A 17,729-nucleotide genomic window follows, 5' to 3' on the forward strand; every position below is an offset into this window, starting at 1 on the left:
ATAAGCTTTTAAATGTCAAACTGTATCCAGTATATTGTTGTTTTCCTTGATAACACAAACTAATATGCATGTAAAAAAGAAAACAGCAAGAACTGCTTCCCCCCACCAAAAAACCCGCCATCCTCCCTGCAGTTCAGAATAGGGTGCCCCAGTCTGGTCTTCCAAAGATGAAATCCAGTTATGGCACTTTTAAACCGTCATCTTTTGAAGGTTGTTAGATCTTTTAATAGCACAGTCTGACATTCCATGGTGTGCAGGACTGAACCTCCAGGATTTGTTCCCAAACGTTCATGAACTTCGTGGCTGTAAGTGAGCTCCCAGTATGGGACTTGCAACCCTGAACACTAAAACACAAGTCAGCCCATGTATTCCACCCCTCACACAGATCAGGTTTGTGAAGAACCTTCTTCAGGGCCAGGGTCCTGATTTTAGGGCCCAGATGCGCATCATTATGTTTTGTGTCTTAAATATTCCAAGTTTAAAATATGACATACTTCCATCTTTGCCCATGGAAATGTTTATGTTTATACAGATATACACTTTCATTAAAAATAGACATGCCTCTTGATCTTCATGCTCACAGAAAATATGCTCAGAAGCAGTGACTGTTTCGGGAGCAAGCCATCATAAAATCTGGCATGTATTTCAGTATCGACATGCAGATATTCACATTCGTTCTGAATTGTATGACAGCATTGTTTGTTTGTGCAAGGCAAATATCGTATATAGCACAAATCACCATGAAATTACTGAGTAGTTACTTGATCATTTAATTATTGTGCAGTTACATAATAACTCCATGACTATTGAAGCCCTTCAGATTGCATTAATTATACTTGGAGTAATTATTCCCATCCGCTGACATGGATATATGTCATACAGTTTGCTAGACAAGATAAATTTTTCAGAAACTCATGACTGAAGAGACGGTTTTAAAAATGGGCTGGCCAACACAGTCTTAATTAGAGCACTTGGCAGTGTGAATTTATTTCACCTAACATTGCATAATGTAATTATGCTATCCCAACAGAAAAGGGTATGAATTGTACATTATAGTTGATATATCTCTAAGGATGAGATGCAAATATATAAAGAACAATTAAACTGAAACTCAATCACACTCCAGAACAAGTCGGTTGTCTGGTCTACAGTGCCTCTACCCTGAAGGTCTGACTTTGGAGGGCAGGTTCGGGCATTCGTGGTCCCTGCAGAGGTGCCTGTCGCTGGACTGAGGACCTCTGCTTGCTCTGCAGTCAGGTGCAGCCCCTGACTGCCTACCCATCACCCCTGCCCCTGATCCCACCATGTTGGGTACATCACCCTGTGTGCAGATGGGATTTGTGGGAGCAGCTACACAAGAGTATCTTTCCATTCGCAGAGCAGGTAGCTATGGAGAGGTCCATACTAAGGAGTGGAAAAAAACAAAGTTTTATTCCAATTTTCCTTAACAAAACCTGAAGAGAAGTGCTTCCTGTAAAATGTGGATGCAAGACACCTTTTTTTATCCAAATATGTGCTCAGACTTGCCCTCAAAAGACAGCATATGTATATATATATATCTATATCTCTATAAAGAAAGTAACGAGTCATTAGACCTGGAAGGACTAAGTTCATTTTCAGCTCTACAGGAACCTTCTTGGTTGATGCTGGGAAAATCAAATGGCATCTATGTGAACGTTGCTGAGCTGTGGGATCATCTCATCTATTTAGATTTTGATTTCTTGATGCAGAGGTAGTTTCTTATTGTGCCTATCAGGACTCTGCAGAACTGTGCTCTGATCTTGGTTCCAGTAGCTGAAGGGCACCGTGAGCTAGTCAAAACAAGGGTGCAGCTAGGGGCTGGTATACCAAAGGTGTGAAATGGCACCTGAAAGGACATAACTGGCTGCATTAGCACTGGCCAGTTTGTCCATTCCTTCTGTGTTACACATTGCAGGTGAGGTGATGATTCCTCTTTCTCCTTATCTTGTTTTGATCAGGACTGTGTCTATCACTATAGACCAGGCAGAACCCTGCTGCACCCAGAAAGTAGAAGCAGACGAATCATAATGAAATTATTGTTTTCTTGCCTTGGAACCCAGAAATAAACACACAAAAATAATGTAACTAGTGACTGTCTGGGCGTTTTGTAGTCAACACCACTGACAACATTTCGTGACACGGCTTGCCTCATGTATATAAGCAAAAACCACAACTGCAAAGGGGCAAACTGAGACTTGTGGTATAGTTGCCTGAATGGGGAATAGGAAAACATGTGCAAAAAGTAAAGTCTGCAAGAGAGGAATGAGCAGGCAGTTAATATACCTGGTAAAGGCAAAATAATCCTGCAAAACAGGCAGAAAGGGTAATTCTGCAGAACAGTCTGGCAGAATGAGTGAATCTGGAAAACGTCCTCATCCTGAAAATAAGGTGTCAAAGGCAAATGAGATGAACCCCCTTTTCTTTTTGGGGAGTAGGGGGAAGATGAATACAAAAAAACCCCAAACCCATCAGTGAGTGAGGAAGGATGGGGAAGAAAAAAAGCATCTGGCTAAAAACACCCCACTTCCATTGTGGCTTCCTCCATCAAAGAGTTGCTGTGACCCAGCTGCCTTGTCCTTACCCACTGAAGACCACCAAGATCAATGAGCGATGTTGTTAATGAATACCAATCCAATAAAGAAGCTGTTTTAAAGTTCAAAATTGGCTTGATTGAAATAATCCTGTGACAGTGATCTCTAATTCCCTAGCTGGCATATAGATCTAGAAATGTTCAGCTGCAACAGTCACTGGTAATTTTAAAACATACAAGAGCACCAGGGCCTCACACACTAGAGAGAGAAATCTAATGGTTGCTCACAGGGTGGGTTTCTTTTAAAATTACTTTTATACTTTTTACAGTTTAGAAATGTATGAGGAGATACACTTCTAAGCTTGCATCAAAGGAGACCGCTGATCTCAGATGAGTTAGATGACATATCAACTGTGTGTCATATAGCCTTCATCATATAATATCTTCAAATATAGATAAGATCTCACATCCTATGTGGCATGCAAGATTTAATTTATGTCACAGAAACCTTCCCTCAACTCTGCTTTCCCCTTTATTCTGTTCATCAGTTGCAATCAATCAAAGGTAATTTTTCATGCTGAAATTATTGTTCTATTAATTATTAAATAATTAATAGAATAATAACAATAATGAAAAATGTCTGGTTTACTCTTTGTTTTTAAACCCTAGAATTAAACCCAATGTATTAGGCCAGTTCCTATATATGCTCATGTAATTGATTGTGCAAAGTGGACTTGCTGGTTTTGTGACCAAGGAAAGCATGCTGAACCTCTTCTGGTTTTAATGTCCATAAAACACAGGGAGTTGATGGGAAAGAGCTGTACATGCCTTTTCTCGCCCATAGGCAAGAACCAAGCGTAACTCAGTTAATGGGGGGTGGTTGACTACAGAAAACAGAGACAGCAGCTAGCTCCCCACTTTCTTTTATAACCTGAATTTCTGCTAAAGTGATCCCATTCAGACAGGTAATGTTGTTTCTACTTAAATGACCATCATTAGTATTCAGAGTGTACGTCAGCTCAAGCTAAACAGAACAATTTCCACATGTCAATCGGGGGCAAGATGACATCCCTCAGATCTCTCTGCTGGTCCCCAGCTTCCTGTGGCTCATGACCAAGCCCACCCTGGGCTGTGCCCCCACAATGGAGATGGACTCTCCATAACGGCTTCCCAGCAGCTGCTTTCTCTTCTGCATGGGTTGGCTGCATCCAGGACTGTCAATGCCCATAGAGTTGTGGGCGGTATTGTTTTTAAATGAAAAACAGCAATTTAAAAAATTTCATGAACTCGGGTTTTTTTTTTTTTTTTTGAAGCTTAAAATATCTAATTAACTGCTTCCTGAAGTCAGGCTCAAGGAGTCCTAAAACCAATGTTGTTTCAGCTGTAATATGGTCACAAATTATGTACCTTGAGAAATAGTATCCTGATTCATTAGTGATATTTTGAGGAAAGGGAGGGATGGTAAACTAATCAGAATATCTATGTGCATTTAAAGCAGCTCATTTTCTGAAAGTGCTGTACCAAACACTTTATTTACCACAGTTTCAGCTTTCAAGTATTGTGTTAAAATGTCCAGATCTGACTGAATGAAAGGAGACGTTTTTAGGGAGGTTCTAGAGGCTACACAAAAAATAAAGGTCAGTTATCTGCAAGAATGGGGGTAAGGCATTTGTTTCGGGGTTGTTGGTGCATTACTTCAGTAAATTTTGTCTATGAATTGCCTTCATGATTATGCCTGCCACTATCATTTAGGATTTTTATAGATGTTTTACCGTTACCTTTGTCAAGGAGCAGTGTCCTGGAACAGAAAACTCAATAGATCTTTCCCATAAAGTCAAAGAAACCAAACTAATCAGCCTGGAAAGTTGTTCTCTGTCCCTCATTACTGGCTTCTCCTTGAATCAAAGTGTTGAGAATTGATATCAAGATACATAGCTAATAGCTTTATTGAACGTCTCCACTGCATAGGTATCTATATGGTCTTCAATAAGCTCCCAAACTGCTGTGCCAGCATGCTTTGAGCTCATTTTAAAATTTACAACTGTTTTTATTTATTTATTTATTTTTTTTTCAAGGGCAGTCTCCTCAGCTGCTCCAAAGTCTAAAAGTCATGCACCTGGATGATAATAACTTTTCAGGCTCTCAACTAGAATGTTTTCCTCTACTTTGCCAAGAGCTTCTCATAACTTTCCCTCCTGCCCTCATCACTGATAGATACCACTAACAGAAAGCTTCAAGCCACCATGAGGCACAAAACAGAATAAACAGACTCTGCTCTTTCACCTAGCAGTTTGTAAACAGAGATTAAGTTAACAGTGTGTGTTGTCTACACCTATAAACATCCTCTCAGGACACAGGTACTTGAAATACACCTTGTCCTTACCGTGAGGGAAAACTCACTCTTTCATGTGTCTGTATTTTTGATATATGTTCCTTTGATTAACATTTTGCTTTTGAGATAAAATCAACAAGCTGTATTGGTATAAAACTAAGTTCATTTGCAGCTATTATGCTTTGGAAACAGCTTGACACTTCTTGGAATGATAATAATAAAAGGCAAAAAAGTAAAATTACAGTTAATGAAACCCAGAAACTTTAAAATAGTATTTAGATAGAAAATATGTTCTTTGTAAGTTGAGTTTTAAAAAGCAAGCTCAAAAATACTATTTTTGCATTGTATTAGACTTGCCCTGTGTTTTTCATATCAGTTGAGAAAACAGGAAATCACTGGTAAGCAATTCATTACACTTTGGCAAAAGCTGTCAGCCTCTGCTTAAGAGATTCAAAAATAAGTCAGATTGAGGAATGTAGAATACCATTGATTTTAAGAAGCAGAGCTCCCTCAAAGGTTGAAATAATTGGTATATTTATATTGGGAAACTTAGACAGTAGCTTGATAGCCTGGTGACTGCAATCTCCCTTTTTGCATGTGCATGCAAGCCAAAAAAACCTCTGTGTGGTGTCTACACTAGTTGAGGGCCAAGGCTAACACCTTGTATGTTAATATTGCAAATGTCTGTAAGCAAACATATAAAACCTACTTCATAACCAAGTAAAAATGAAGCCATTGGCCCTTCTCTAATTTGGGAGTTATCGAGTTATGTGGTTTCGTAGGTACAAAAGGTTTTCATACAACCCCTACTGCCAAAATCGCTTTTAGGCACATGAAAAATGATCAGATTTCTTCCAAAAAATCCACTAAATACAGGTTCACTTCAGAAATCAAGAAGTAAATGTTGCTGATTTCTTGGCAGCGCTGCGGGTACAGTACTGCCAAATCACTTACTGTACAGCGTGAGGCTGAACCAAGAGGCATAAAGAAGAACTAACAGTGCTAGTCACATGCAGCAATTAGCTATGGTAACAGAATTGTTTTTAAACCAGGATTTGGACTTCATTTAAATAAAACTCGCCTCAAATTTACATGTTACAAAGCACTCTGCCTGCAATGAAAGTACTTAGTGTGCTGAGTCTCTGTGATTAGATTTTAATTTCAGGCAGACAGGCAGGGTTGGATTGGGGGCAAAAAATACTCCTTGCTTGTAGAAAACATATTAATTCTTTAGATAAATAAAGATTTACCCTTCCCACCAACGCCAGAGAATTACTCAACCATTTTTTTAAAAGCTATATTGTTGAATAGCTCTCTTCAGTCTTAAGCTGAAAACCAATATACCTTGATTAAGAAGTGATTAATATTACTTGGTGAGAAGTTAAGCTGTCATATAATAGTCTGGAGGATCCGCAAAAAGTCAGAAAGATATTACAACACAGCATGAGCTACTCTCTGATCTTCTAAATACCTGGACTGTATTTGCTTCTACAATTTCTGTCTTATCTAACCTTCTTTATGTTCACCTGTAAGTTTATATTAAAGCCCCAATCAGGAGTATGGCTTCTAACACTGAGGATTTCATACTGTACAGAAATTAACCACCTCAAGTACACGCATTTGCACTTTAAAATCCTTCCTGCCACTGCAGTGCATTTCCAAGATAGGAAAGTCCAGACAGAAATACCAATGCAAACATGTAGATATTGTAGAATAGAGATATAGAAGTCTACATGTGTGTATCTGATTTTTAAAATCCAAGTATGACTGGATACTAGAGTTTATTAATAAGAGGAATAGCAACAACACCAATGATAATAACAATTAGTATTGGAGTAGTGTAATGACTGATGGCTTTTCAGACAGATTTACACCAGGTGTGGCATGAATATCTTTAATATCCAGTTTAGACTATCCTTACAAAACAGATGTTTATACAGCTACAGAGTTCCCACTGGAGAAAGATGTAATAATTTAATTCAGCTCCTAAAAACTGGTGAAACCAGTGCAAACGCTGTGCGAGGGCAAGCCTTGGCTGGTGGTGGTGCACATGAGGCACACCTGGAGTGGGAAGGGAAGAGGGAGAAGCTCCCTTTGCCTTGGGACACGTGGCGGGTCAGCGATTGAATTCGCAGGACACTCCCTTCTCTCGTCTCCCATGTTGATCTGCTTGACCATGCCGCTCTTGATGGTGAAGGGAATTAATTGGCAAATCCAGCCGGTGCACGGATGGCGCTAATTTGCTGTGACTTCACCAGCAGCAGGGCTGACCGCACGCTCTGGTGCGAATTACGCCTGTTTTATCACACGCTCAGTCTGTCACCGGCTCTGAGGCACAAGCGGAGGAGCAGGGGGTAGCACTGTGAAGACGAGGTGGCCTCAGTGCAGGATCCAAGGACAAACCTCATTCTCTCTTTGGGAGGCTGCAGGGCAGCATAGGACCCGTATCCCACAGCCCCCTGGTCGTGCTGCTTTTGATGCCAGGAGCAGGGAGCAGGACACACACCCCAAGGCCGGTGACTTCTGGGTCATGCTGGCTACTTGCCACCCAGTGAGGTTTGTGCTGGTTTATGTAAAAGCAATTAGCAGGAATAAACTCCTTGTGGCCCTTGTGCTGCAAAAAAGCATCCCTCCATCGAGCTGCTGCAGTCCTTCGGTGAGATGCAAGCTCCGAGCTGGCCAAATGAAGTACAGGCTCTTCTGCTGAATCTGCCTGAAACATTTTTCTTATATCCCAGCTGTTACAGCACCCAGTCGACGGAGCTGTGAGATGAGGAACATATGCCTGTAACACTTCATTTCAACAGGCTCACTTAGTGTCTCTTACTTTGATCTTTCACTGTATACTTCCTGTAACTGGAGTTAGTTACAGCCTGAAACAAAGCCCAGAGTTACCAAAGAGTTTTTTTCCCCCTAAATATTCCTTTTGTACCAGATTCTGTTACTGAGTGCGTCAAATGAACCAGCTGGAGGACAGTGTCTCTGTGAAAACACTGCTGCAGTTCGAACTCTTTCGAACTGCCTTTGTGGCCATCAGTGTTGTACCATCATGATAATTCTGAAATGGCTGCGATTTTTCAGACCCGGTCATGCCCTTTAGGTTCCCTTTTCAGCTAGAAACAGACCAAGCTAAATGCAATAAAGAGCTGTGCAGAAGATCTCTGGCTGAGTCTTGCTGGTAGACCTTCATCCTTCATAAAAAAACAATGAATTTTCAGTCCTAAGCTTTGGCCTGTGTATTTACTATTAACTATTAGGATAGGGTGAAATTTCTCTAAAGAGGAGTTCCCAAATGCTGCAGTAATGTTCTCTTTGCACTGCGGACAGGCAGAGAATGATAATTCTCCATTAAACATAAAGTGATCTTTTGGCTACAATGAAGATGAAATATGGCTAAAAATATACCAGTGAACACACAAGCCTGCAGGAGTAAGCAGACTCTGAAAACATTTTGTTTCCACAATCATGCATTCACTTGTTTTTCCAGTATCACCCTTGTAGCATAACAATCAGATGAAAATAAAACACCAGCATTGCCCTATAATAAGATTATTTTCTAACAGCACCGCCTGGGTCTGGGTACACAAAATATCTTTCACTGTCGTGTCAAATGCTGTGATTCCAACAATCTTTGTTAAAGGAGAAACAAGTTTTACATATACATATCAGCAACTCGCAGGATAAAGCTTTGCTAGAATGCTGTGGTTTTTAAAAATTAAGTATGTAAATGTTGTGCTGCATAAGCATGAGGTACATTTCAAACATATGGGGAGTAGAAATTGAGCTAGAATTCAGTTATTCTGGATTCTCATTCCTATGCTCATTTCATTACAATATGGAGTTGCAGAGGGAGTCTCGTCATCTTCAGATTTCAAAGCATCTCAGACTTCCTAATATGCATGTCAGGTTGCTTGATTTTTATTATTCTTGTAAGTCAATGTGACTGCTTAGTGTGTTACAACATCATCAGTGATCTTTCCTGTAGAGTCAACAGGAAAAAGCCGGTTCTATCACATTTCCCAAAATTCTAAACTTTTTGTTTGTTTGTTTTGTAGTGGAACCCAAGAGCCTTAACTGAAATCATTGAGTTTCCCAGCATATACAGTTAAGTCAAGAAAACCTGAAGAAGAATTCCCTGGTGAATATGGAAAAAATTAAGATAATAATTTGAGAGCTATGAAGGAAATTTCCTTATGTGTCCTTTGGCCTATGAGACAAATCAAAACAGAGTAATTTTTAAATTTTGAGTATTATATGTGTGTTCTTTGTGAAGCTGTTCTAACACTGCATACTTACCATTGTCCTCTACATTTAACTGTTAATAAGGTTTGTGGAGATGGCACTGCATCCAGGTTTTTTAAACTATGTTAGCTACCTAAAGAAGTGAACAGCAGCTAAAGGCTCTTTAGAAGTAAATAGTTGCCTCATTTTTTTTTGGAAATAATCCACTGAGGGCTTCTATTCTGCTAGGACCTTTAAAGATATAATATACAGTCTGACCTGGATTGAAAACAATCAAAATACAGAAAGAAATATATGACACAGGTTCTGAATACATTCAATAAGAAGTTGCAACACAATCTGTTCAAAAATCAAACCTCTAAAGTCAAATGTGGGAGAAGTTCACCTGTAGAATTTATTTGAGGGAGTGGTATTCACAGGAGGATGCATAATGAAGAAAAAGACTCAGTAATATAAATCAAAAGCATTTGAATATGATTATTGATTAATCAAAAATTAATATGCATATTAAAATAAGGTTATAATCCTGAAATGATTACCAGTTTGAGTAACCAGCCTGAAGCATCGGGAAAGGGCTGTCTTCCCAGAAATCATTCACCCTGTGAGAAAGGGTTGTGGGGGAAAAAATAAAGTAATTGAAAAGGGAACAAATGAAAAATCTTGGAACAAACGTGTTAAACATATGGCTTGTTTACATGTCTAGCTACTAATTAGATATCTTAAGAAAAGTAATTTGTGAATTTAATGTCTAGAAGACTGCTGCTCCACTAGTGTGTTGCAAACGTGCATCAGGTCTACCCCAAAGTCTTTGGCAGCATTAGCTTTAAACACGCTTTGATGCTTCAGCTGAGATCTTGTGCAGCATATTAGCAGAATATTATCAGAATATTCTGATACAGAAGAATAGACACAAATATTGAGTTGCTGGTGGCTGTCATTAACTAGGGTCGGTCATACTGGGTTATTTCTTCCAAGAGGAGCCAGTGCCCTTTGCTTGGCTGGGGGTTGCAGCCTTACTTCAGGCTGAGTCCAGAGGAGGCAGCTCATCAGGAGTTCTGTTTATGCTGTTTGGAATCTGTCATTTGTGTTGTCTTTCCTCTCCATAAAGTCTGATGCTCTAGAGATCTGTGTTGTGAAAAACCATCAGTAGCTGGAGACCTACAAAGGGAACCAAAAGTCTCATTCATCATTGGACTGGGAAACAAATCATTCTCTCCCAGAACAGAGGAGACTTCTTGGAAAAAATGCTAATAAATCTTCCAGCTGTGGTATCTAACTGATGAACCTGCCCTCTGCGATAGACTCAAAGGCCTTCAGGCCTGGGCAGATCAAGAAATCAAGAAAGCCACAAAGCGTGGAGACACCATGAACTGGGGAGAGAGGTGTCCAACAGCTAGGGAAAAGTGCGGCTTCTCACATAAGTACCATTAGGGTCTCCTAGAAGGCTGATGCTTGAGGGCAAGACAAATACAACTCCTTTTTCTTTCCCCAGTGGAGGGAAAAGAGAGGGAAGACCTAGAGAAAGCCCAGGCTAATTCAGCAGCCCTATGGTTACAGGAAGCTTGCAATTTTGAAAATATTTTTCAAATATAATTATGTTGAGGTAAAACATCTTTCAAAAAATACTGCTCAACAATGAAATGTTTCTGTCCTCTTCAAACTGTTAGGCCTGAAACCCTGCCAACAATACCCTTTGCAGCTGTTTATATTGGTTCAGTTCCCTTCCTGTTATCCATTTATTTGTTCTGTGCTTGTTAGCATTTTGTGCTAGTTCTAATTTCCTCTCCCTATCTAATCTATTCAGTTGACTCAGTTCAACTGTCAGATTCCTCCTTCTTTTCTGTACTTTTTCACTTTTTTTTAATCTTAAGGCTCACATATTGTTTTAACTCCTCTTTAACTTATGAAAAGCCATATATCTCTGTGTTAAATACTGACAGTATATGCTACATTTGCTAGCAAAACAAGGCAGAGCTTTTGCTTTCCTATGAATGCATGAGGAGTCTTTGGGATTGTGATGTCCACTAGTGGTAACGGGAAGTGTGTATGTAAATCTCTGTTTTACCTATAGTCCCCATTTATTTATTTAGTCCCTAACATAAAACCAAAATAACCATATCAAACATTCAGTGTCTCATAGATTTTACTAACAGAAAATATATCAGTCTGTCTCATTTTTACATTAAATTCTAGGGTCAAAATAGTTGACATTTAAAACTCATAAATGTGTACCTAGAGATGTTCTCACATTCTTGCTCCATTCTTACTCTGGCAAAACTGGGATAGAGTTCAGTAGGAGTTCAGCCTAAAATGAGTGGCATAAATCTGGTTAAAGAATCCAGGATTTGTCAATGCATTTTTAATATGCTCCAATATTATGGAAAATTCCATTGATTCCATAATCAATGCTCACATATTTGCTAGCTTTCTCAGACAAAAGGGAACAGTAGACAGAGGGGTTAATTATGCATAAATGACATCACTGCTCATATCTGCGGTTGTCATCCCATGGTCCATTTTGACCAACGTCTTTAGCTCCATTCACCAAGAGCATGATCCAGCGCTCACAGGAATCGATGGCAATAACCCAACCCAGTGCAGTGAGCTCCCAGGCCAGCACAAAAGGAACTGAACTGAAATGTGGTTTGAAAGACCGTGAGGAGCCGTTGCCAAACGGGCCGCTCCTGCACTGAAGGTTTTGGCGATAGAAGTGCTTCGGCAGCAGAACAGAATCAGCCCTTTGTTTTCCAGGCACAGTCATTTGCGAAAGTGAAGACCGTCGATGGTACGACTGGCTTTATGAATTAAAAGGGAGGCAAACCAATGCATGAGCTTTGTGATGAAAGGCAAGCTTCTTTTCTAAATGGGTATTGTATTTCTAAATGTAGAGTCTCAGACAGGTGTGGTGAGCTTACTCACCCCCTGCACTTTATTATGAAAGGACATATGAAGCACAAATGTTCATACTCTGGTTATCTAGGAAGATAAACTTTACAGGCCTCTATCTTAGACTGAAATCTTAACATGGTATATGCCTTAAGAACCATTCTTCACCAGCAGCAAATTGCATAAAAATTTTCTGTTCCATGATGGGCTGGAAATGTGCTGAAAGCCATGATCTATAACAGCACTGTTTCAGTCATGGTATTAATAGCTGTCTTCAAGTGAGTTTCAAATCCTGAAATATTTTTTTTTTTTTCTTAAGTGAGTAGATCCCCCTAAAACTTTCTCAGTCTCTAGAGAAATTAGGCCCCTGCATATGCCAAAACCAGCAGCAAACGGTAGGTGAAGGCACTGAGTAGGACAGAAGTAAGGAAAGTGACTGAAAAATCGGAGCCTAGGACACTGCTTTTGCAACCCTAAAAGCTGCCACAGCAAAAAGGCTGTCAGGCAGTCTGGACAGTTAGTTAAGAGCAGGATCCTGAGAGAGCTAAAAGATGCATCTCGCTGGGCACTGAGCTGACTGCAGTGTCACACGCAGGAGCTCTGGGCTGGGAAAGTGCCCTTTGATGCTCATTACAAGTGTGGAAAGAAGACATCTGGACATATTGTGTAAGAAAAAAGGATTACACTAAATAATATACCTGACTCAGAGCATCCATTTCTAATGGTTTCTTTTAATGATTTATTTAGATGGTAATTTTCCTGCATTATTCTGTGTTCTGTATTGCCTATGTTTATTTTTAGTTAGCGAGCTAGACCAGCAAGCTGAAATGCATGATCTTAAGGCTCTCTCACTGGTAAGTGGTCAAAAAGCAGCATTTTGCTGCTTTCTGGAGAGAGCAAGCATGCACTCGACACTCATCTCATCTTTTTGAACAGCCAAATTAAATTGCTTGCAAAGAAAATGAAATGTGGCATTAGGATCCAGGCTCGGGTGAGCTCTTACCAAAATGATTGCTCATGGTTCAGCTCACAATAAAATACGCCCGAGTTGGTATCGTTGCTGCAAACGCTGGGGAGCAGCTAGGTCAAGAGTGTGATAGGCAGCTGATGTCAGCTTACCACTGAAATCGTGTGCGATGTTCTGTACTGTCTTCTCACTGCTCGTGGGAGAGCATGAGAACATATGGCTTCTCTGGAGCAGCCTATGTGGTGAATTAACAGTGTATAATCTTGGAGAGATATATGCTGCCTTGGTCTAGCTTGGCTCTGGGTGCCCAGACTGACTGACCGCCCCCCTGGCCAGGACACCTTACACTTCTTGGGGTCACTGACATTTATAATTTTTTTTCCTTTTCTGTTTTTTAAAATTATTTTTCTTGAAGAGGGCAGAGGTGTGTGGCTTATGACACAGCAGACTCGCAGACACTGGAGCAGGGATGCCTGCTCTTGAGTAGCTGAACCAGGCTGAAATTCTTTGCAGGCGCTGTAGTGCTGTATGCCAATAATATCCCACATGTGTCATCAGTCTTCTTTAAATGGGATGTCTTGACAGAGCACTTGTTTCAAGGAAGATCTCCCCAGGATATGGAAGACGGTGAAGGAGTGCCTCAAGACATAAGCCATTTATTGCACACGTGTTTAGAGGAGTTGATGTGTTTCGGTGGGAAAATAGGTTTATGATTAGTTTCAAAAGATATAGTGAGTCTTCTGATGAAATAGTGAAAATATCCAAATGCTCCAGTCAGAGCAGGATTATGTATTTGTGAGTACCTCTGTGCTGGACTGCGATCAAGACCCATGCCATGTGTTACCTTTTCTGCCCTACATTGATCACAGAACAATCTCCTTCCTTTAAGATGAACCACAAGGCGAAGCAACGGGGCTGAAAAACAATGCCACCTTTTTTAATGTATGTTTCCTCACATTCAAACTGGGTCTTACCTCTTCAAATATTTGTAAAGCTTTGAGCAGACTGTCGTCATGGGTCTTGGCTGTACACTGTTAAGTCATGGACTATTTCACCATCCTCTTGCGAGGATGTTGCACTAACTGTTCCAGGCCCACCAAAATCTGAGTGATCTTATCCTCTGAAATAGTCAAGATATCTCAAAGAGGAAGCTTTTGAATATATGTCTCTCAAATGGAGTAACGAACATGGTTGAGTATATGCTACCCAAAGATGTGGTACCGCCTGAAACACAACTAGACATTACTTCATCACCTTGCTCTGTGTCTGCTTGACCCTTGGCATGGAGAAATATTCATTTCACAGACTCGTGGAGCTCCAGCAGTTTGATCCAAATGGAAATGTGCCCAGGAGGCTTTATCCCACAACTGGGGATGCTCCAGTGACAGGCTTATCGCCTGAATCAGTAACTCCTCTGTGAAACTTGTTTTGGCATCTTTTATTAGAGGAAGTTGGTTGAGGCACAGTGAATACAAAGGTCTGAGCACCTTTCTTCAGCCTAATTAAATAGGATTCCATCTGTTTTCTTAGTCTGTTGAACAGTCTTGGGAATACTTGAACTAGGTTAATTTGATCTCATCCAAGATTTGAGACTGATTTATTTCTTCACTTGCCTTACAGATTAACATCAGGCTTCAAAGTAATTTCCTACTCAAGTGTCTTTATGCTATGCACAGGATCCAGCAATTTCTGCATTTTAATGGTTTTCAAAGGCTTTTCCAAGGAAGCAAGGGAAAGGAGGAGAGCTTCAGATGAACCAGGACAGACCTGTGCATTGTCTGAAAAGCAGATGTGGCGTTGGTTGCTGTGTCAAATCCAAGGTGGTGGAGGTTTCTCAGAACACAGCATTTACAGCCCACATGCTTTGGCTCTGTGTTTGTGTTAACAAGTAGTTCACCTACAGGAGACTTGCTCCTTGAGCAGGACACACGCAGGTTCTGACTCTTCTTATGACAGCTGTGATATATGGCACTATTAGCAGCATGTTCATCATATAGATGCTTGGGGATGGACAGAGACGTTTGAGCCTCAGGCCACGCAGATTTCTTCAGAGGTCGTGTAGATCTCTCACTGCTTTGCCTTTCAGGGCTTCCTCTGCAATGCCATAACTGCTGGCGTGCATTGTTTTCACCCTTACATGGGTAAAGTGATGCACTGGGTATGTATACGCTCTTGGCAATGGAGATAGAAGTGAAGCAGCCCCTGAAAAGGCAGGAAAATACCTTTCCACCATCCGAAGTTGTTGCGACTCATACTCCAGCGCTCATCGGTGTCGCTTATTTATTGGGCACGATTCTACTACTGAGGGTCACACGCTGCAGAGGCTTTAGTTGGTGTCAACTTACTGGACCAACCATGTAAACCTACGGGGGGAAAAAGTTAAGTATGAGTTTCTGACATGCAAACTGGAATGTGTGACTGTTGAGCAGTGCTGTCCTTGTATACTTACTTACGCGGAATATTTAACTTCCTGTGTGTCGCAGTGTCCCATGTTTATAATGTGGTAGGTAACAGGCAAATACAGATTATAGAGAAAGAAACTATCTAAAGAACTTAAAATTTAAATAGTTTATGCGTAAAATCTAAGAGGTAGAAAGAAATAGGACTAGTTTTCCCTGACATGCAGAGCCATGTGAATGTCGTGAATGTCGTGAAACAATAAATAAAACATGGCACTGAATTTTCTGATCACATAAAAATATGCAGGGTATTTTCAATCAAGAACAGAAGAAGAAATCAACTGTATTTGCATTTCACCTGTAGAGAGACAGAACAGGGCTGATCACAAGCAATAACTACTACAAATCTTTCCATTTCTCAAGAAAACATGAGTATTTCTATTCTTTAAGATGCAAATGCTAATAAATAATGAATAGTTTTGGTAATAATGATCTAATTTGTCCATTTAAGGAAATCCATTATAAAGGTAAACAATAGTGCAATTCAACATTTATGAAGTCCTTGTTTTCTCTTCCTATAGAATTTATTTAACAGACATCACTAGAACAATCTATTATTTATCATCTTTTAAAGTTTAATGAATATGGATATGAAAATTGTTAAAAATTGAAATACAGAAAATGTCTCATTATCGCATTGATGAATCTGGCCTGTGAGTTCAAATCCACAAGTGAAAATGAGTTGGCTGGTCTAAGCCACAGACTATTTGTCTACTAAATAGTTTGATGAATTAATTCTTCGCAGCCAGCAAAGAGATCTCTTGAAAAAAATAATGTATTCCAAAGTCAAACTGTGAAATGTACTAATTGTGAGAAGAAAATTAGTTTAAAAAAATGAACTAGCTTGAACTTTTGCCTAAAATCCCATGTTAAATGAATTAAAATTGAACCACATAAAGTGAGGCATTTTATCTGTATATGTTTGTGTGCTTCTCTACCTTATTGCTTATGTGGAAAGGATGAGTCAATAGAAAATTAGGTTTGAAAATGCCGAAAAACATCTCTTATTTCTGGTGTGGTCAGAGGTGAAATTTTTCAAAGAGAAAATTGTCTTTACAAGGTTAGAATAATGGTGGCACGTATCTTTGGTCTCTACCCAAAATTCTAAGATTTGATGGCAGATGTCAAGATCAAAAAAAAAAGTCAGATAATCTTTGGGAGTTTAGTTTTCAAACCAAATTTTGGCAGAGTATTGTGAGGACACTTGCTACAGATAAAGTATATTTGGCTGGTCAATGCAGTATTTCAAGACAAATATAAGCTCTCAGATTTAAAACTTCTGATAACTCTTCTCAAAATATGTTAGGAGAGAAACTAATTAAAAAATCAGGCTGAATTTTTATTTCTCCCGTAACTGGACCTGGTGACAGGAAATTATTTTCCTATAAATGACCTGCTGTTTCCATTCATATGAAGATCTGCATTACTAGGAGAGGGTTGTATTTGTTTGTTTTTTTTTTTTTTTTAATAAATATTCTGTGCAAGTAGTCTTGCAGCATTGGATGGGTGTCAGAACCAGAGGCTCCAATCACTGCACCTACGAATAAAGAAGCAGACAATTGTAGAAGAATAAAAATTACTCTAACAAGAAAGTGTTGAAAAATAAAAGGCACCGTACCGCTTACAGTTCTTGCCAGGAAACCATTTATCAGGAGACTACTAAAGAGGTATCATTTTTGGGAGTTTGCCAATGGGACCTGATGATATGCCAAAACAGGTGTCTTAACATTAGGACAAAAGATAAAAGCTCAGACACTTCAATAGTTTTCATCACTGGAAGCTGAGGAGCAAGACTCTGCTCCTAAGAAGGAGTTATCCTTCTTTCCCTTGGCAGAAGGATACAGGAAGAACAGAAGGATACAGCACATATATTTTAATCAATGTGAAACCAGATCAGAGCAACATTAAGTCCTGAACCACTGTCTTTGGAAGGGTTGTCACTGGGATGCTAAAAAAAAAAATAAATTTTAAAGCCTACTCTTATTTATCTTACCCCTCCAAATGCAATGAAATATCGTCCAGCAGTATTTTTTTTTTTTTTTTTGGTGATTATACTAATGATTTTCCAAGTTTGCAACACAGAAGATGACTTCAGGTCTATGGCTCAAAGCTCTGGCTGTGCCTGGATTGCCAGGTGGTTGCCTTCTGTGGCTTGGTCTGGTTTTCCAGCCCAAATCAGCACACCACAGCTCCCTTCTGCTCTGTGCATCCAAGTTTCCTATGGAAACCTGAATGTGTGTGTATATGCGGGCTGCGAGGAGGAGGGTGCACGCCTGAATCTTGTCATCGTGT

Source organism: Strix uralensis, chromosome Z (assembly GCF_047716275.1).
Source record: "Strix uralensis isolate ZFMK-TIS-50842 chromosome Z, bStrUra1, whole genome shotgun sequence".
Lineage (NCBI taxonomy): Eukaryota > Metazoa > Chordata > Aves > Strigiformes > Strigidae > Strix > Strix uralensis.